General features: G+C 37.7%; 1 protein-coding gene across 2 annotated transcripts in view; it reads left to right on the top strand.

Annotated features, from left to right (window-relative positions):
• raraa (retinoic acid receptor, alpha a) overlaps window positions 1-22738 on the top strand; it is a 166033-nt gene that overhangs the window by 45821 nt on the left and 97474 nt on the right. For both annotated transcript variants that reach the window (XM_051124968.1, XM_051124969.1), the window contains exon 2: window positions 16744-16802. The gene's annotated coding sequence lies outside the window, so the exon portion shown is untranslated. The remainder of the gene's footprint in view (window positions 1-16743; window positions 16803-22738) is intronic.

Below are 22738 nucleotides of genomic sequence, written 5' to 3'. Positions count from 1 at the left end.
TGTCTGAAGATCGTCAGTAAATAAAAACACATGTGCCTGAGACAGGTCTCACCGAGGGACAGAGAGCGCTATCTTCATTTTTCCTGCTGTCACATGTGATCTGGTTTTGTTGGTTTAGTCTTTAATGCTGTGACTTACCAATGGTCTTTACTACAAGCGAAGCACAGATCAGTGGCGGGAAGCAGCGGTAACACACAATCCACTGTTCTGTAAGCCCAGAGTGATTTAAAATCTTTGTCCACAAACATGCTAATGTTTCATGCTAATGGAATTGTTGAACCAAAAATTATATAATCACTTACACACTCTCATGTTCTTCCAAACGATTTTTTCTTTCTGTTAAACACAAAAAGAGAATTTTCTTAAACTGTTAATGCTTCTCTTTTCCAAACATTGGCTGACTTAAAAAGTGCCTCTACCTACATTTTTGCGTATTCACATCTTGTGTGAAATTCTGATTACAGGGCAGATTATTGATTAAGAAAGGTTTTAGGACAGTTTGCACAATACTGTTATGGCCTCAAAACACTTTTACCATATAGTGCATATTTTGTAAAATAATGCATGTTTACATAGACTAACCGGCTGTATTTGAATACCGTTGGCGTTGAAATGCAGAGCGCTCAAGTTTGATTGATTGAAAGTTGCAAAAACGGCAACTGTATATCATTTTGCAGACATGCCACTACAGTTAATTTTTTCCAGTGAGCCTGGGTTGTCTTTTCCAGACAACATAAGTGCCTAAAGAATGTTAAGCTCCAAAAACAACAAAAAAGCATAAAAAAATAATAAAAGTGGTTTGAATGACTCATGCACTATATTCTAAATCTCTTAAATTCATTCAATAGTGTGTAAGGAACAGAATTAACGTTTGCTGTTTGTTAGTTTGCTTAAAACTTTGCCTTCGGTTAACTTCTTTTCATTCGTACTTGTGCGTATTCAAACCTGGCACAGCAAGACGTGTTTGACGTCAGTGATTTCAAATGCTGTTAGTTCCCACATGACATTCTTACCGGTGTAAAGTTTAAATATGCGGAGCCAAAACGACAAGGAGAACAGCAAGATTTTCTGCAAATAATAGGATGAGGAATTTTTGTGCTGCCAAACAGATGTGCTTAAATAATGATTATTTGCTGAATTTGCCAATGGTTAGGAAACCAGATAGCCCTGCCCCAAACTCACGTAACTGTTTCTTCCAGAAGTTTACATTGTTACATTGTTGTTGTTCTCTGAACATAAAAAAAGTATTTTGCACAAGTCTTTAAAACAGCAAACCTTTCTTGGTTTAGACACATCCATGTTATTTCCAAGATCTGTGAGTCATCGCTGGAAGGCTGAAGAACTTTAATGGTCTGGAAACTTGTCATTTTATTAAAATCGCTTTCTTCAACAGTATGAAAAGGCATCTGATCATCATAAATCCCACACACATGAGAATGTCAGCTTGTGTGTATCCACTCCTCTGTTATGTGGCTTTCCAGTGTATGATTTTATTGCTTAGTGGTTGCTCTTACATATTTCACAAGACTCCATGTTCTCATTAGGAGTTTCTATTAAGATCTTTGACTTTCAGTTGGAGATTTTGGTGCCTCCAGAAAGCTGTGCAGTTTGAGACTTGGTGGGATCTCTTCTAAAACTTCAGAGTTAGATGTCTGAGAAGTCTGAGTAGCAGCAGATTCTGTAAAATCTCAATTTGCGATTAGAGTGCCTGCACACTAGAAAAATCTCTGGCAGTGCATTTGATGAAGAGGAACATGTAAGAATAATTTTTTGGGGGTGTCAGGAGAGTCTCAGTATTGTGAATTTAAATTCTGAAAGCACATTTAGACCCACTTCACTAAAATTCCCATCAATCTGTGGATGCACATACAAACAACTGAAATTTTTTTCTCAAACTTGCGATAAATCTATGAATTCACAACGCAATCTCATGGTTTTGTTAATGTTTTTTTGTGGATGATGGCATGACACACACTCTTTCCATGTTGTCATCTGCTGATTTTGTCTTTTAAATCAACAATGAGAGATATGGGAATCATTTCTCCTCCCTTTTATAACTCAATAAGCCCATTTATTTATCTTATTATCCTAACTATGTACAATATATGGTTATTTGTATTTCACACTTCCCTCCTGACTCAGTCAGAAGAGACCTTGGGCTCATTTTTGGGTCATGACCCACTAGTTGATAACCGTTGGTCTAGTCTGCTGTCTAGGAGAAACTGTTGAGACCCCTTTCCAATGGGCTGTCCAGTGTATATTTGTTTCTGAGGTAATTGCATTTGATGTTATGAAGACCATTTGTCTAATAGCATTGTGTGTGTGTGTGGTTCAAGTTATTCCCTAGGTTATGGGGACAAACTGTCCCCACAAAGATGGCAATATTTTCATTCTCGTGGAAAATTTCTGGTCCGAATGAGAAAACAAGCTTATGAATCATACAGAATTAAGTTTTTTGAAAATCTAAAAATGCAGAAAGTGTTGTTTGAGGGGTAGGTTTAGGGGTAGGGTTTGGGTAAGGGGATAGATACAGTTACAGGAAAATACAGTTTGCTCAGTAGAAAAAATATTATGCCTTTGGAATCACCCCATAAAACATGGAAACCCAATGTGTGTGTGTGTGTGTGTGTGTGTGTGTGTGTGTGTAAGCTTCAGGCCTCATTCTGCACCACAAGTCTTTGATCACACTGCTTCAGTGTTTTGTGGATATTACATAACCATCTCTACTGCCTCTGTCTCTCTGTGTTGGTAGTTTTTCAGGCCATCTTCTCTTTTCTGCTGCTGGTGGCTCTCTTTCTCCTCTTCATTCTGTCTTTTGTCCCTGTTAGTGCCAAATTCTTCTTTTATTCTGGCTGTCATTTCCCTCATTGTCTTTCTCTTCCTTTCTCTCAGTCTAATTTTTTTGTGGTTAAAGGGATAGATCACTTAAAAATGTAAATTCGTTTTATGTTTACTCGCCCTCCACTTTGTTCCAAACCTATCAAAGCTGCATGAGTTTCTTTGTTCTGTTAAACATAAAAGAAGATATTTTGAAGATTATTTGTAACCAGTGACTTCCATAGTTTTTTTTTTTTTTCTCTCCCCAAAAAGGTTTAAAATGACTTGAGGGTAAGTAAATGATGGGAGAATTTTCATGTTTGGGTGAACCACCCAAAAAGAACAGGAACTGCTTTTGAGGCTTTTTCAACTTGAAAACAAATATCAAAATGACCATTGTTACATTTTTAATATAATAAAATGAAAATTCTCTCATCATTTACTCACCCGAACGATGATCCAAACCAGTATGGCTTTTTGTCTTCTGAAACAGAAGACTGAAATTGTTGACTGAGATTGATGAGATCCAAAAAAAAAGAAAAGTCCACTTTAGACATTCTGCTAACAGTAAGTAACTTTGCAACTGCATGTCAACTAGTCATTAGAGTATTAGTAGACTGTCTGCTTAATATCTTCTAACACTCTTCTAAACTTTTCAAGTAAATGCCAACTTATTCTACTAACCCTAAACCTAACCTAACAGTCTGCTCTGAGAGTTAGTAGACATGCAAATTAATAAGAATTAGTTAGTAGAATGTCAAAGTGAACTATCAAAATAAAGTGTAACCATAAAAACTATATAGGCATTTAAATAATAATAATAAAAATTACACTAAATAAAATTAATTTCAAATATAAACAAAACCTATAATAAGTTACTGATTCTAAAAAAACACTGGCTATAACATGTCAGAAAAAGTTCTGTGCTCAGTGTTGTGCACATTGGCGGCACGCTCTGTTTTGATTGGCTCAAGTTTCAGCTGCTGTCCACTGTGCTGGAATGACTCTCAGCACGGTTTGACCCTTGACCCTTGAGGGTCATCGTCCATTACCACATGAAACATAAATGTCAGCAGCCCTCCTGCTAAAAGCATTTGTCTTCTGGTGGGTCATCGGTCACAGCCCACCTGCTTTTACTAGGTCTCCCTCGCATACACACACAGATAAATGCATCCAAGCCATTGAGTGCCTTCCAGCGGCTTTGAACTACAACAGACTCATTTTTGTGCAAAAGTGAAAAGTCTTGCAGGTTGATGTTAGTAGTACACTCACAGACTGGGCAATAGTCAAAAAGTCATTAGTATGAAAGGTTATGTAAATTGACGAGCTACAGTATTATATAGACACTTAAATCTTTACCTTGTATGTTCAGTGATATCCAAAAACAGATGTATTTAATTTCAAACATCAGGTTAATATATTCAGCTTTGGTTTATATTTTGAAAGGTAATGGATTAAAGTCATCTGCGGAGCTGGAAACAGATTGGTTTATCTTAACGAATGGCCTGAGAGGATGCTGTAACATGTGGAATTGCAGAGAATTGCGACTAACGATGCCTTGGAGTGTAGTGGTTATTGACCCATCAATCCAACAAACACTCTTTCCCTGCAGCGTGACTACAGTGCATTCACTGTCCATTCATCTACCTAATGCTTTCTGTCAATACTCACACAATACTACCAACAGATTGATCTGATTGTTGGGATATTTTGCGTTCTGTTGCATTCTAGATGTGTTAATGTTTTCAGTGAATACTGACTTGTCTTTAAATACATGATGTAGGTTATGTAATCAAATTGTTTGAAAACTGATTTTTGGCCTTCCAGTTGTTGTAGTTAATTTTAGGGGTTCTGGCAAGTCCTGATCTCTTTCATTTAATTTCCTGTGTTACATAACTGTTCGGATCATTCTGATATTTATTTACAAATGAATACAATCAAGTAAATTTATTTGGTTTTTAAGTTGCTGTAGGCAATGCAAAGAAAAACTGTCTTTCGACTATGGGTGTAATCCAGAGATTTGATATAAAGGTGGTTTCCTATACCTGGAGCTCTTTCCATATTACTCAGGACTTTTTAATGCAAGTCCTATGCCTCCCAATGAAATGTTCTGGAGCAGTAAATGAAAGGGTATGCAACAAAAAAGAGCTAAAATGTGCTTTTAGCTAAGAAATCCTGCTTTGATGCTTCAGAGAAACAAAAACTTTATTAGAAAGTGTTTTGACATACTGTACAACACTGAACGACCGTAAAAACAAAGGATGATGAGATCAAATTGAATTAATGTATGTTAATTTCATTCTTAATACATGTTACTGCATCTTATTGCTCATAATTTATTTGTGTCTGTTCCAGTTTGGTTGGAGTTTGTTTCTTCATCAGAACAGATTTGGAGAAATTTAGCATTACATCACTTGCTCACCAATGGACCCTCTGCGAAGAAAGGGTGCTGTCAGAATGAGAGTACAAACAGCTGATAAAAACAGTTGTAAACAGTACTTGATCTGTTCATATTTTTCTCCTGATTCAGACGAGATGACTTACTCTACACTGTAAAAAAAAAAAAAAAGAAAAAAAAAAAAATACTTGTTTCAACTTAAAATAATTTGATACCCTGCTGATTTAAAATTTGTAGTTTAGTTAACTAAAATATTCCAGTTATTCCAGTAACTAAAAATTTCTAGTCGACTATATAATTTAAAACTAACTATGCGCTGTTTTATTTTTGAGTGATTTTATTTTAGCTGATGCTGGTGAGTTCAGTGCTTTGGACAAAGTTGATGTGAGTCATGTGAAAGGGTCCTTACGGTACACAGACCTTTACAGTGTTTAGACATCAGTGACAGAATGATTCTGTTCAAAACATTTATGCATGTGAATAAGCTGGTTAACATTTATCAAGTTTATTTAACTCTGGTTTTAAAGTCTTATTTTTAATAAGTAAACTCTTCAAGCGGGAGGTCACACAACAACAACCTTTTTAGATTTATAGCTTTCTTCAGTTAAACGTCCGCTGAGAAAAACTTTATCTTTACAATGGATTAAAGCCATCGTCCTTGGAAATGTTGGCGGTACCTTACTCATTATGGGAGTGTGGAAACTGAATTTTATGATGTTTATTTCTAGCGTCTTCCATCATGAAGGAGAAACAGCGTAAAGGCTTTTGTTTGTCCTCAAACCAACTTAGTGGAGTTAACCCATGCAGTTTGTCTGATTTTAGCTATTTACAGATTTATTTAAATGATGATTATAAACACATAATTTCATTATTTTCATTATTTATGTGGCATTTGTTTGACATTTAAGTACATTTTCATTTGAGTTGGTAGTCGCCCAGAACAAAAAAACTCACTTTTTTTTTTTTTTTTTTTGCATGAGAAAAACTACTCAGCCTTTAGAAATTCTTTAATAGTTCTTTAATATATTTTGTCTTGTTTGTAAGCATCATTAAATGTCCATTAAATGTTTCTGTTGCTTTTTTCTTCTCTTAATGAACAGCATGTGTGTGTGTGTGTGTGTGTGTGTGTGTTTTCACAGAGGGGACTTTTTAATGTGGTGTTTTATACAGGACTAATGTTCAGGCAGTGTGCAGGGCAGTCTCGGTCATCAGAGTCAGGACCTCACCTCGAACCCTGACACCATTAGTGTGGGCCGATGATTTAGACTCAAACACACTAATGGCAAATCTACATTCAACTGTTATCAGTATTCAGAGAGATTAACCATTTTCAAATGTACACACACATGTATGAACGTGATATGCAAATGCTTTCTCATGACCATAATCAAATCAGATCAGATATTATCATTATTCTGGAGAATGCCATACACACACACACACACATACATTGTGACCCCAACATCATTTGTCTGATAGGGTCTGTCATTGTGTGTTGTGTGTGTGTGTGATGGAGAGGTAATTGTTCAGTTCTAGGCTGGAGGGGTTTGAGTTGTGTCTGACACCTAAGGCAGCTGCCTTCCTGCCCAGTTAGTCAATGACTTCACAGACAGAGGTTTTGTATGAAAGCACCTCCTGAGGAAACTGCTTTTAAACCGATTTTGAAGGCAACATAATGTGCCTACCTCTAATGATCTAGAACAAATCCAAGTGGGCTTTAGATATTTTCAAGCCAATCTTTAATGGAAACAGTGCGGATGCAGGCTCATTGGAAATATGTGCCTGTGGCGACTTTTCTACAAAATAATATTATGTTGTGTCTTGCAGGTTTTGTGACATTTTAAATGTAAAATTTTCAGTGAGTGGTGTAAAAAGCAGGGCTGTCACTAACGATTATTTTGGTAATCAAGTAATCTGTAATTGGATAGTTATGATATATATATATTGGTAGTAATAAAAAAAGACCTAAATTAGCAACAGCCTTTATAAAAAAATAACTTAAAATACATATATAATAGCAATGAGGCAATAATGATTAGTTTAGAAAAAGTATCAAAAGCAAATAATCATATGAATTTATTAAAATACAGAATGAATGCAGTGAATGCAGCCGCTTTGAGATGCACGTATATAACCTACACGCATGTAAATATTTAAAATCAAATTATTAAACCTGAATCGCATATGTTTATTTAACTGAATCGTAGCGTTTGTGAATTCTTAATATCATTATACTTTATTATGAAATGGATTTAATATGTGGAATGCAGCACTGGTATTTTGCCAATTACTCGACACGGGCAAAATGCAATCAAGGATTTTTTTTTTTTTTAAATCAAATACTCAAATAAATTACCACCTACACTAAAACGTTAACCTAAATCTGATGGTGTTAACTAAAGCAAATGTGAGGTATAAAATGTAGCTTGCTTCTATAAGCTCTTTTATCACAAGTGCAGTGCTGTACCGGGTGGGCTTTTGAGCATGTTTGCTGTGTCATACAAGCCATACATATGGAGCTGGTTATGTAATGCAAATGCAAATTACATAACCCCTGTCACAGTTCTGTCGGTTTGTGTACTTGGTTTCTCCCATTGTCTCCCCCCATTGATCTGTCTATTTTGGTTTAGTCCTTGTTAATGTCATCCCATTCACCTGTCTTTGTAATCAGCACACCCTTTATAAGTCAGTCTCTGTTCTTAGTGTGTTGTCGGTCTTTGTTGTTGATGGAGGTTACTACGTGTGTGGATATTCCTGTCTGTTCCTGCTTGTGCTACCAAAGGATTATATTAAATCTATTTGCTTGTTATCTCGTCTCTCGTCTCGTTCCGTCCAGCACGCAGCTAAACCGTTACAGAAAAGACCGACCTACAACAGTTTTTTCCGGCATTATTCCCCTGCGTTTATTTTTTCGTCTTGTTTCTCAGTGTTTTCCTTTTTGATTTTCTAGTATGGACCCTACTGTTCTCCTCATCCTCCTGAAGCAGGGGGAACGCTCTCTTGAGGACCACACCCGAGACTACATCTTCCTCGCGGAACACTCCCACTTTCCGGATAGCAGCCTTTGCACTTTCTACCGTGCAGGACTGAACACCACCGCAAAGGGGCTGCTATCCGGGGGAGGGTCCTCGAGAGAGCCTGCCGGACTACATCGAGTGGGTGCTGGCGTCCTGTGGATCGTCATGGACTATTGACTTCGTCAAGGAGGACGTCAGCCCCACTCCAGACCCAGAACCCAGCCAACCCTCACCCCGACATGCGGAGCATGAGCCCGAGCCCACCGCGGATGACGAGCCAGAGCCACGAGCAACCGAGCAAAGGATCACTCAAGAGCCAGAGCCCAACACGTCCGACCAGGTGCGAGAGCCGGCTACGACTACCGCTACGGTGGAGTGCTGCGTGGAGCAAGAGAGGGCTATGGAGAGCCCTGCCCACTGCACCACCGCTGGGGGTGAGCTTGAACTGAACTCTGGGGACTTGATGGACTTCTTTACGGAAGTTCTGGAAACTCACTCTGGGGATTTAATAGACTTTTCTACGGAAATACCTACCTGTCATGATCTACCTGTCGGTATGGAATTCCCACCCACCCCTTCTGTCTTCTGTCTGTCTGGTCACCGCTGTCCCCTGACAGCCCCTCTGCTCACCCTCAGCCCACCACCTGTGCAGTGGGCTCGCCAGCGGGTCTGCCAGCTTCCATCGGCGTCATGGCTGGAGGATCCCTCAGCTCCGCCTCCAGCCTCAGAGTCCAGAACTCCGCCTCGGCCCTCCGACCCTGCGGCTCCACCACGGCTCTCAGCTCCCTCATCTCCACCTTCGCCCGTCGGCCCACCAGCTCCACCGGGCTCCCTCGTCCCTCCGGCTCCGCCTTGGTCGGTCGTCGTCCCGCCATCGCCTCAGGACTCCACTCCTCCGGCTTTGCCTCGTCGCTCCGTCCCGCCGGCTCCGTTGGGCTCCTCCCCCTCGCTCCGGCTCCACCTCAGTCCTCTGTCGCTCCGGCTCCGCTGCGGACCTCCGGATCTCCGCTTCCGCCTCGGTCGCCAGAGCCTTGGGCTCCGCCTTGGCCCTCCGGATCCTCGGTGTCGCCCTGGATCTTTGGCTCTCTGTCTCCGCCTCGGGCTCCACCTCCACCTGCTCCGCCGCCGTCGGTCGGCCCCCTGGAGTTGTCAGCCCTTCCTCCACCATGGCTCCTCCCTCCGTCGGCTCCACCGTGGGCTTACATCATGGCTGCGGTCTGGGTCTCTACCGGCTTCTCCTGCTTCGGGTCCCTCCTGTTTCTTCCCTGGCTCCTCCCACCTTCGTCGCCCCCATGGACTCTAAGGACTCTGTTTTTTGTTTTCCGTCCTCCGCCGAAGCCTCCCCCCACATGGACTCTGTTTTGCTGCAGTTTTTTCGCCCCTCTTGTTTGTTTTGTTTTGTTTCCTACGGCGCGAGGTCGCGCCTATTCGGAGGGGGGAGTAATGTCACAGTTCTGTCGGTTTGTGTACTTGGTTTCTCCCATTGTCTCCCCCCATTGATCTGTCTATTTTGGTTTAGTCCTTGTTAATGTCATCCCATTCACCTGTCTTTGTAATCAGCACACCCTTTATAAGTCAGTCTCTGTTCTTAGTGTGTTGTCGGTCTTTGTTGTTGATGGAGGTTACTACGTGTGTGGATATTCCTGTCTGTTCCTGCTTGTGCTACCAAAGGATTATATTAAATCTATTTGCTTGTTATCTCGTCTCTCGTCTCGTTCCGTCCAGCACGCAGCTAAACCGTTACAACCCCAAAAATCTAAATTTGTGAAAAGAAATAAAAGTTTTACTGCCACTAGTGTCAGTTTTAGCTGGAAACTGCACAAAAATGCATGTGTCATGTTATTCCAGTCATTTTGAATTGTACATTTTTAAAAAAGAAAGGAAATTGGACATTTATAAATTAGTTTTTATTTTTAATTTTTTTTTTTTTTCTGCTTACTGCAGAAAGAGTGGGATGTTAGTGAGGGATACATATAAGCTGCCTTCAGAAACTGAACAGATGAAGGCTTTTCTTAGTGGACAGTATGTTTTTTTCCCTTCCTCTCTCCTCAAATTGTGTCTCTCCTTGTCTGTTTGTATAGTAGTTATGTGGCTATGTTTTGTTTGTGTGTGTGCGTGTGTGTGTGTGATTAGATTTAGAGTGGATTGATGGCTGTGTATCAGACTAATGGAAGGCTTTTTACAGAGCTCATATATGGCTGAATCAGTAATGTCTTCCCAAGCCCTGCATTAACACACATACAAACACACACAGAAATCCAGAGATGTAAGGCCGTGGACAATGAATGGAGGTAAAGGAGGATATCTGAGAGTCCAGATGAGATGAAATTGCAGCATAAAACAGAACCAGATGAGACTCTCCGATAATAATCAGCACAATCATTTGTACACATCAACTTGTAATCAAAATTGACCTTTTAACGTTATTACAGGGTTTTTGGTCTTATTGTGAAATGATTCATTGGTGAACATCAATCCAAAAAAAGTTTACTTTCATAATCTTTCATCAAAATTTATGGTTTGACAGTCGCAATGCCTCACTACCCTAAGGCCAGTGTGAGAGAATTTTAGAGCAGTGCTGTGCTGCCACTGAAAATTTTACATTGGTTGCATTCTTGTTCATCCATTGTTTTTTTTTTTATGCCTTTCCAACATACATGTTTGGATTATACATTGTTGTTGCTGTTGCAGATTCTGTGTGACTTTGCTAATCTTATCTATTTGGCTAGCATAGATGAGGTTTTGCAAAGAGGCTTTGCATAAATAGCTTATGGTGGTCTTGAAAGCATCAGTAAGAATGTGTTGAAAACTAGTCAGTAATGTTTTGCATTGTATGTCATTACATTCTTTATGAGGTTACATTACAGCAGTTTTATCAGCAGTTTTTTCCCCCCTTTTACAGATAGATATAGATTTTTTTATAGATAGCATAGATAGATTTTAACACTTCAACACTTGAGACCTACATCCAAAAAAGCCTGTAATACCTGGAGAAAGCTATCTGTTACATTCCCATTTGTCTCACTGACAGTTGCTCGGCTGGTGTTTGACCTCCAGAATTATGTGACCTGCATCTTTACTTCATCTGCACTTAGTTTACTTCTTGTGAACTTGCAAAAAAAAGTTATTGTCAATAGAAAAAATCATGTGAGAAACAATTTGAGATATTAAAGAGAGCTTATTTGTTATTTTTCTTTCCTGTGGGTTCACAGCGGTGATGGATGGATTGATGGCGCTGACAGAGCAGTGTCAGGACAGAGAAGAGAAAGAACAGGCAGTAAACTAAAGAAATGTGTGTGTTTGTAAAGGTCTTTCCCTCTGGAGAGACGCCAGCTCAGTGAATCTAAACCACATGGTCTCACTGACTGGCATCAGCACACACACACACATATGTATCTGAGCACATGTTCAACTCCTGCTGTCCACCCACACATAAAACCAGCAGCAAGTAAACACACTCTCACACACACAAAGAGAGAGTGTATAATTGACTGTGAGCTGATGTATTATTCTGACCTACATTACTCTATGTGTGTGTGTGTACGTGTGTGATGGATTTGATGGACTTGGCTTGTGCTGAATGTTGTATAATGCTTCAGCACACAGTCAATTCTCTCATTGTTTGTCTCACAAACGCGCTTCTGTCTGTTCCTCTCACACACCTGTGGGACTCAAGATTGTTTAATTGGGCATTTTTTACATTTTCAAGTTTTCCTATTGAAATGCCAAGCATATTTTTAATCAGGCAAGCTAAGCACTAAATAAAGCTACAGTATAGTAAGCTACAAAAGGTTTTGTTGCAGTGATTTTACCACGGTTAAGAGAAGTTCTTCGACACCACTAAAACCCCTTTAACCATATTAAAATTCTGTCCTGCAAGCTTAAAGAGGTCATCGGATGCAAAGTTCACTTTTTCATGTTGTTTGAACATTAATGTGTGTTGGCAGCGTATGTACAAATCTATCCTATAATGATAAAAATCCATGCAGTGGTTTTTAATTAATCTGTAAAAATAATATCCCCTTTTCAAATCGAGCCATTCTCAGATGCCTGTCAGTGTGGCGTCACACCAACAGAGGCTCCTTGCACGATAGTTGATTGACATGAGCGTCTTACCTCAGATCAGCTGTCACAGTCCAACCTCCATTGTTTCGATGCCGGAGTAGGGATGTAAGTTAGACAAGAATATCTCTGATTGAGCGATTGAGGTGTTGTGTTGCTGGATGTAATAATGAACATAGTGGTCGTCATTTACTCCCGACTTCTGCGCTGCTGAAGATGCAGCTGATTAAGTGTGTTTGTGAAGGGAATGCGCTTCCCGATCTACATAAATGCGTCTATGTTCGTGCAAATCATTCGTGAATCAGCTTCACCTACAGCAGAAGTGATTATAAGTGTTTTTTAATGAATCTCTACAATCACCTTTCCTAATAACGTGCTAGTTAGCAAGTTTAGCGGCTAAACACAGCTAAATGTGGCTAAAGTAAACAGGCTCGTCCCTCCACAGAGAGAAGAGAGAGGTGGGGCGAGCAGAGCTCATTAACATTTAAAGCAGCCTCGACCAGAACAGGATGATTTTTGCAGAGCTGATTTTGGCAAGGTAAAAACAGTGTTGTTTTACACAACCATGAGAATTTTTAATCAAAGTATATTATAGACTTTTCATTAAGACCCTAAAGAATCATATCAACTTGTGGAAAATGGGCATCCGATGACCCCTTTAAACTATAGACATTAATGGCACCTTGATCATGTTGCTTGTTAAGTAGAGGTGTGCTATTTTTGGTTGATAAACCTGGGACAAAGGCAGCTTTACACAGGGTTTCCAGGTTTTCACAACAAAACCCTCCCAACTGCTACTCAGAGCTAGTCCAAAACTAGCTCAATCATGTGTTGGAGGATAAAAATCTCGTCCCGGGCGTAAAATACCCTTTTTTTTGGTAGGGTTTCCCTGGTAAAATTAGCATTCCAGGGGCTAAATTTCACATTTTCGAGGTTGCTTTAACTCACGGACATGACAAACAACTCATGGCAACAGTTTCAAAGTAACCCAGTTCCGCGGGACAACTGTCAACTGTGAACTTGGCAACACTGGCATTGCATGTCTTTTGGAAAAACTGATTTGAATACAATCCTAGAATGCATTGTGAAACAGAGGGGGAAAAAATCCAAGATGTTGGATGAAAAACAGGCGAGTTACAAATAAGATTACATTAATTTCTGTAATGTATTAGCAATATATATGAAAAGGGTTTAAGCATAAAAACATTAAGTGTAATACTGCTTTTAATTGTTGTTTTTCCAAAAAAAAAAAAAAAAAGTTTTCTGCTTAATTTAGTAGCATTTTTGTTTTTGTTTTTCTGTGTAAAAACTAAATATCATACATTTTTCCTTAATTTACATAAGACACCCATTAAAATGTCATTGAGTGTAACAATATTGTCAGGCATATTTACAACAAAAATTAATTTATGACATATTGAAAAACAAATTAATTTCACCCCAAATACTAATTATTAGTCGTAATTCTACATTTTAAAAATTTGCCACTATCCTAGGTTTTGCCCATTTGTCAGTAAGAATGTTTTACTCATTTAAAACACAATAAAATTTAATATGCCCCCTTATTCTTTTATACATTTTAATATGTACAAGTCCGAATAAGCATGTTGTTTGAATTTTTACATAAATATTGTGTTACACTGAATGACAATGTAACATTATTTCAACCAAATTTTGACATTTTGTGCTCCAAATACCTATTTGAAACCTTAAAAGTAGACACTTTACTTACATGCTTTCTATGGCACACACACACACACACACACACACACACACACATATATATATATATATATATATATATATATATATATATATATTATTTTTTTTTTTTAACCAAATTACAAGACAATGTATTTGTATTTTGTGGAATAGGGAGTAAAAAAAGAAAGAAAAAAAAAGCAACTAATACTTGCCCTGTTGACTGGTTATGTTAAGAATTGCAAGCATGTTTTCTATTACAGTTGCAAGTACATTAACTGCTACAAAAACAGTCTGAAAAATATGTTATGAATAGTCAAAAATCGCAAAGTTTAAGATGCATGAAAAAAAGTGTGTAAAGTTGTAAAGTATTTCAAATCGGTAACATATTAGAATCTACTTCAGCTGTTACCTAGTGAAAGGTAGAGTTTTGGAACTTATTGTGATGCCGCATAACATAAATAGTCTTTTAGACTATATATGCAGTGCGGCAGCTCACTAGATTTTGTATCAGAGTCTGTCTTTGCGTATAAGAAGAACTCAGCTCAGACAAAGCAACATGCTAGACTCTCTCTGCGTCTCACACGCACACACACACTCAGACACAATGGACATTAGTCTCTCAGCTTGTGTCAGACTAGAGGGGATGGATGAATGAATGCTACAAGGGAGGAGGGATGAAAAATGGACCTCGTCCTGTTTTTCTTTTTCCCCCAGCCCCCTTCCTCTCTCTCTTTCCCCTACCTCTTCCTTTTCTAACTGCTTTGCTTTTGCCTTCTCCTTTAAACATTTCTCTCATACATGCACAAATACATTTTAACCAATGAAATATTAGCTTTGTCTCAAAACCTAGTTGTCTTGCTGTATGCTGTCTAGATACTTAGGCAGATACTTTCTAAGGAAGCTGAAACTCACAAGTTATTGATTTAATCTGCTGTATATATAGTCAGTAACCTCATGTAACATGAATACTTTGTGAGGTAATAACACAATACTCTAATAAGCTTAAAGCACATTTGGGTATAACTTTAATTGGTAATTAGATTTAACTATTTTAATCTATTCTTTTTGGTACTGAATAAAATGCAAGTATAATTTTAATGAATATTTCCTTTCTTTATCTGCTATTTTGTTGAAGGAGAAGTCCACTTCCAGAACAGCAATTTACAGATAATGTACTCACCCCCTTGTCAAGTTCATGTCTTTCTTTTTTCTTAAGCCATAAAGAAATTATGTTTTTTTGAGTTAAACATTTCAGGATTTTTCTCCGTATAATGGACTGGTATGGTGCTCCGACTTTAAACTTCCAAAATTCACTTTAAATGCAGCTTCAAATGATCCCAAATGCGGTTGTAAACTATCCCGGACGAGTAAGAAGGGTCTTATCTAGCGAAACGATCGGTTGTTTTCATAAAAAAAATGCTTGTCTTAAACACCCTTAACAAAAAAGGTAAAACAGCGATATAGGACGATTTTGAAGTTGAGGGAGAACATGAGATGGGAGTTTTTCGACATACCCTAACTGTCATGAACCGGAAAAAAACTGTTCAGGCAGAGTGAGACAAGACAAGCGTTTGACATTAAAAAGTATATAAATTGTATTATTTTTATGAACATAACCGATCGTTTCGCTAGATAAGACCCTTCTTCCTCGGCTGGGATCATTTACAACTGCATTTGGGATCGTTTGAAGCCACATTTAAACTGCATTTTGGAAGTTCAAAATCGGTGCACCATATCAGTCCATTATATGGACTGAGAAAAATGCTGAAATGTTTTCCTCAAAAAACATAATTTCTTAATGGCTTAAGAAAGAAAGACATGAACATCTTGGATGACAAGGGGGTGAGTACATTATATGTGAATCTTTGTTTTGGAAGTGGACTTCTCCTTTAAGTAATTATTCAAAATGCATTATGGGATTTTCTTTACACATGATGCTGTAAATGTATTAATGAAAAATAAATTTGCCCAAAATAACGTATGGCGGATTAATTATTCTAACTATGCTTGGGAATATTCTTCAAAACTTGAAAAATTTGATGTGAATTTTTTTAGTTCATATTCACATATGTGACCCTGGACAACAAAACGAGTCTTAGGTCGTACGGGTATATTTGTAGCAATAACCAATAATACACTGTATGGGTCAAAATTACCTATTTTGCTTTTATGCCAGAATCATTAGTATATGAAGTAAAAATCATGTTCCATGAAGATATTTTGTAAATTTCCTACCATAAATATATCAAAACGTAATTTTTGATTAGTAATATGCATTGCTAAGAACTTCATTTGCACAACTTTAATTTTTTTTTTTTTTTTTTTTTTTTTTTTTTTTTTTGCACCCTCAGATTCCAGATTTTCAAATAGTTGCATCTCAGCCAAATATTGTTCTATCCTAACAAACATCAGTGGAAAGCTTATTTGTTCATCTTTCAGATTATGTATATATCATGTATGTATAAAAAAATGACCCTTATGACTGGTTTTGTGGTCCAGGGTCGCATATGAGTTTTGATTGCAGATTTTGGTAACTTTGCAAATCTGTGCACAGTGTGAAGCATTGTTGAGATAAGTTTTGAAACTAGAGGAGACACATGAGATTACTTGCCTCTTTTTCTCAAGAGAAACTGAGTGCTCAAACAAAGGTCTCTATATAATCTTAAAAGAAACAACTGAGAATTTGAAAAGATATCATTTGTTATATGTCTTTCTGAATGGAATCTTTCTCTTTTTCTATTCTAGCAACAACCATATGTGATCTGTAAGAACTGACTCTTCACAAGACGAACACAATGAACCAGGTATGAACATAATCTTACTCATGTTCAGAATATACAGTATATATATGTAATAGACTTTTCTTGGTCGCAAAGCAAATTTTCAGCAAAAATCCTAAAGTCAATGGACAAATACTATTAGATTTTTTTTCCATTTTATTTTAATTATTTGTATTTTTTTGTCAAGGAAACCAGGGTGTTAACTTCTGGCTTGGCCTATGATATTACGTTATCCCTGTATTGCTCTATTATTTCATTGTTACAACTAATGCAGTACAGTACTTGACAATCTTTTTTCAGTATTGTACATTACAAAACAACCCTACTAACAATAGTAATGATGCCTGCTTCAGGAAGCACCACTATAACATCTAAAATATACAATAATACATCAAAATTCATTCACCATTGCTAACACCTCTGGCAACAATTAAAGCAGTGGTTTCTTAACATTGTATTACTCAGCAAGATTGAAATCTAGGCCACTCCAGGACAAGTTATTTTTGGTTTTTAGCCACTTTTGAGTTGCTTTTGCTGTATGTTTCAAGCCATTTTCATTGTTCTGTAGGAAAAACATGTTGCAGTTGGCATAAGTGCTGCAATTCTGTCTCCGGTCTCTGACAATGATATGCCTCCCCTAAGCATGAGACTGCACTGTAGTTGGAGTTTCTTCCTCCTCATGAAAATGTTTGTGTTTTAGAGTTGTCATAAATCACTTGATGGTCTTAAAGTCAATTAAAAACTAAATTAAAACGTACGCTATGCACCATTCCACATGTATGTAAAAATGAACCTGTACTTTTTAAAATCCAATTATTATTTCCCAAAAAAATAAAATCAAGTGTTCACTTTTTTCCCTAACTGGATGTCCTATTTCACTCAGAAATATGTCAAATTACAAAAGTAAAATTAGGTTGCAAATCACAGTTCAGGTTGATTTTTTTCCCCTTGCTGAATACAACAGATTTCTGACTGAATATCATGTTGCATTTGGAAAATAAGTCAAATGACTTTCATTGTTGACTTTCCAAAACTCTACCTTCCTAATTTTTTTGCCCTTGTCGCTGCATGGAGGATAAGGGCTCTTTTCCAGTAGTAGTGTAAATTCATATTAGCAAAGCTCTTTTGATATGTTATCCGAAAAAGTACGTGCTAAACACTCTAAGCCAATCCTGAAAACAGCTCTGGTCACACCTAAAATTTTATAGCACTAATTTTTATTACGGAAAGTTTTAAACATAAGCACTGGGCCTTGCAGACGAGCCCTTAGTGAATACTCATACGTTTCTCTGCAGTGCAGTAACATAATATCTTGGTACCATACTACTCACACTGTTTCTGCAGTATGCAAATATATAATGTTCTCAGTTTGCAAGATTTCCAGTATGCGTACTTAATTCCCAAATTGGACCTATACAAAACAACAGAGCAGCCTGTGTGAGGTACTGTAGAGAAAGAAATTCATAAGAAAATATTTTCCATTCTTTGTTATAAACATCAAACAATACAAATCTCAGATGGACTTTTTGTGTCTGAAGTCTTCATCTGTAGAGTAGGCAAATGTCTGTTAATTGGCCAATCAAGCAAATGTTTTTGGAAAAGAAATAATAATAATAAAAATAATAATAAATCAGTCTGTTACGAGTTCTTTTCACACTTTTAACGTTGTGTTCTATGATACTGATGCAATCGCGAATCATTTGCTTATTGGAGCGGTTTTAGAATTGCTTAATTTTGTTATATGATCCGGTATTGCGAGTGTTGTGTGCCTCGCTCAAATACAGTCGACCCATGCTGGGAGCTTTTGTACGCAATGCTGTGTGTATTTCCCAATGGATAAGCCGTGCTGTTTGATTACCCATGATACCGCATGTGTGTAGCAGAGTCACGCTGTGTGTATTGTTTGATAAGCCATAATCATAAATCCTAAAAGCTAATCACTCGCCCACTCTGCACCCAATCAAAACACAGCCACATTACCCAGCGCTGGGCACTATTGAGCTATCCATCATGAGTAATATCAGCACCCTGTGTGCGTGAGAGAGAAAAAGAGAAAGATGTTGTTTCCCGTTGAGTTTTTTATGGGTGTGTGTCAGCTTGTGGGGGTTAGTTTTGTTTGTCATGTGAGTTTGTGTATGTGCTCACCCAAAAATGTAAACTCTGTCATAATTACTGTCATACTAATACTTATGTTCCAAACACCTTCTTTTTCTAGTTGATATTTTTAAGAATCTCCATGGTGCTCTTTTCCATATAAAGAAAGTATTGACCATGGCCCATACACATATACACATATACTGTAAGAAAAAAAAGAAATGGAAAAGGTACTGGTAATGTTTTGCCATGTTTTGTGTTTATGATGTTGGTACAGACACATAATGCTGTGCTTTTATTACGCTGTTTGAGGTACATATCGCTGCTGTTCAGAATTCAAATACCCAGGGAGTGTCGCTAAAGGTTAATGCTCTATCGTGTTGGAAATAACCCAAACCTAAACCTACCTGATAGTGTTAACAAATGCAAAAGTGATATAAAAATGCATTTGTTAATGCAGCCATGCTATTTCAACTTCCATATGCGGATTTGAGCCGTTTTGTCAAACCATAGTTTCACAGGGTTCGTACCACAGCTCTTTGTCTCTCAAGTGCAACGCTGTATCGCGTGAGCTACTGAGCAAACCTACTGAATTAGAAAACTCATGCATAGGAAGCTGTATATGTGACAACAATGTTCAAAAGTATCCATTTTCAAATTGCACAGGAAAAAGTCATACATAATATTCTGCAAGTAATTGAGAGAGAGTTAGGCTTTGTTAATCAATACTCTGTACCTGTAAATCATACTTTGTGTGAAAAGGAATAAAAGTTAAAAGTCTGATTTTTACTGCCTCTAGTGTTCATTCAACTGGAAACTGCAGTGATTCGTACATATAGGTATGTTTTGCAGAAATGTATATAGAGGCACGAATTAGGTGGCTGTAATAACTAGGGTTCACCCACTCAGTTGCAAGTTACTCTCTTTACCGTTAATTGATTCCATGTAGGCATGCACAAGATGGATGTGTTTGATTGCTGCACTTAGTTGACAGAAACACAGTTTTAAAGTTAAAAGTTCAGCTTTTGAAAAGCTTGTCTAAACCTTGTGTTTCTTCATTCCACTACCCTGTTTCTTGCGTTTTTAAAGTTATGAGCTATATTCCAAGTCTTCTAAAGTCATATGATCAGTGTTGGGCATGTTACTGTAAAAAAGCAATTAGTTATAGTTACTAGTTATTTCTCACAAATAGTAACTGAGTTAGTGACAGAGTTACATCATTATCCACCTTATTTTTCCCATAAGAGTGGGTGCAGCCATTTGTAATTTTTTTGTGTCTAGCTTCCGGTCTCATCCACTTCCAGCTATTTTTAGCTGCACAAAAAGCTTGTTTTGCTGCTTGATATTGCAAACTATGTGTCTTGCCATATTATTTTAATGTATTATCTTAATTATGAACACACTGGTTTGTAGTGCAAACTGTTTTACTGTTTACTGCACTTTCGATATTCTTCTCGTTATTTCCGTATGGCGGATTATGAACCGGACGTCTAACACATTACCAGAAAAAAGCTTACTTCTGCACTAAAAAAAAGGTGGATAAAAGTAATCAGGGAATTACCTAGGGAAAGTAACTATTGTTACTTTTAAAATAAATGTTTAAATATGTCAAATAACTTGGATGCCCCCAATAATAAATATGTTAAAAGAATAAAACATTGTACACTAATCTACACTATTTTAACCTTTGCTTTGGGACAATGTGAGAGACAACTTCCAGGGGCTAAATATCACATTGTATTGTTCGAAACTGCAAAGTCTACTTTTATTTGTGTATAGTCATAATAACAACAAACAATGTGCTTTTGTAAAGAAAATAAACAGGGTGCACTCTCTGCCATCTCGGTCTCTGTCATCTCTCTTCACAGACACGTAAAAAAAAACAACCTGAATCTCAGCGAATGCATGCCTCATTGACGTGAGAAATATACGTTTGAAAAGCTTGAACGCTTGAAAAAGGTCTATAATTAAATAAGTCACGTCGAAAACAAATTTTCTCTGGTAAAGTAATCTGTATGACACCAACGTAAGCCCCGTTTTTTCCCCATCTAAACTTATTATTTCTAATGTAACCACGCCCACAAGCAGCTCAAATTTTAAACAGCCACTTGAGAAGCGCGGACATGTAGGTAAAAGCCCACATCAACATCACCTCCGTAAACAAATGTGAATTCATCAGTTTATTCTCGGCTACTTTTCGTTTCTGGAAGAAGATGCGCTAAGAGGAATAAGACAGAATTTACCTCAGAAGTAATGAACAGTAATTAATTTGATTACTCGTTACTGAAAAAGTAATGCTGTTAGTAATCCATCACTGCATATGATAGCTTTGCATGAGAAAGAAACCCAAATTGATATCATCCACTGATTATCTTCCCTCTCTCAAATTCTGTTTGCATATGCACATTATCAAACTTGGCATGTCAAAGATTTGAAATAAATGACGCTGAATGGCACTGGTTCCTATATTTCTTGTAACTAAACAGCACACACCAAGTTTGGCTATAGGCAGTTTCAATAGTATTGTTATTTGGAAAAGAGCAGCATGAACATTCTGCTAAATATCTCTTATTGTGTTCCACTGAAGAAAATCATACAAGTTTGCAATGTTATGAAAACTGTAAATGATGACAGAATGTTCACTTTTGTGTGAATCATCCTTCATGTTTTTTTTTCTGATCTTAGTGCTGTTCTGCAGCCCTAAAAGACAGAAATCTTTTTTTTCCCCCCTCCTTGGGTGGGTGTGGCTTGTATGCAGCGGTCTGTTTATCGCTTATCCAATCATGTGGCTCATCTGGGTCGGTGCGGGCGGGCGGGGCGGGCGGGGCGGGTGGCGTAATGACAGACGCCGGTGCGTGTGAGTTAAGGGTAGCGGTGGCGATGGCAGTTGCAGTGTCATTAGCGTGCGCCCTCGAGGAGAGATTAGTCTGATTTATGGTGAGCGACGCTAATGGAACAGATATGGCTGCTCTCGCACCCTGCCATCCACGCTAATGAAAGTTTTGTGCAAATGTGAAAGAGAGCGCCGCAGAGCTGAGGCTCTCACCAGCACAACATCACCTCTTTGTTTTAGTCTAATTCAGTCTTTATGTAAGTGACTTCAGGTCAAATATTTCACTCTGTCATTAGTGCAGTGTCCTTTTAGTGTGTGTATTTCTGTCTTTTATTATTTATTTATTTTTTTTTACTACAGTTGAAGGGTTCAAAGCAAAAAAAAAGAAAGAAAGAAATTCAGCCCAGGCTCATTGGAAAAATGATTTAACAAATCTGTATTACAGTGATTCACGTTTCACAACACTATCAAAATGTCCAGTGAGTAACACTAAAAGGATGTTCAGTTTATCTGAAACAGATACAGAAGAAACATGAATCTGGCTAGTTTTATTACAAGCAAACATGAGATAAACACATTTGCTGCAGAAACCATGCAATTTTAGCATTTTAGTTAGCTTCTTAATGTATTTGAGCTCTTTTATTGTGACTCGTGTTTCACAGGACTGGTACCTCAGAGCGCTTCGCATTACAAGTGAAGCGTTGTACCAGGTGCGCTATTGAGCAAGTTTACCACATCAGAAAAACCATACATATTGAGCTGGTTATGTGATGCAAATGTCAAAATGTATTAGTTTACCAATTTTGCACTATGGTTAAAATGGTATTTAGTCGTAACATAGTATTTTGCAAACGACATGAAAACAAGCCTTTATTAATCAATAATTTGCCCGTGTTAATATAATTCAGATGAAAAGGAATAAATATTGTCAGTCTCTTGCTGCAACTAGTGTTTGTTTCAGCTGGAAACTCCTTATTTTATGTATAGGTATTTTTTGGGAGTTTTTCAAAAACTGCAGGTAGAGGCACATTTT

Source organism: Labeo rohita, chromosome 12, assembly GCF_022985175.1.
Source record: "Labeo rohita strain BAU-BD-2019 chromosome 12, IGBB_LRoh.1.0, whole genome shotgun sequence".
In the NCBI taxonomy this organism is placed as follows: domain Eukaryota; kingdom Metazoa; phylum Chordata; class Actinopteri; order Cypriniformes; family Cyprinidae; genus Labeo; species Labeo rohita.
This window is presented reverse-complemented; position numbering and strand designations above follow the sequence as displayed.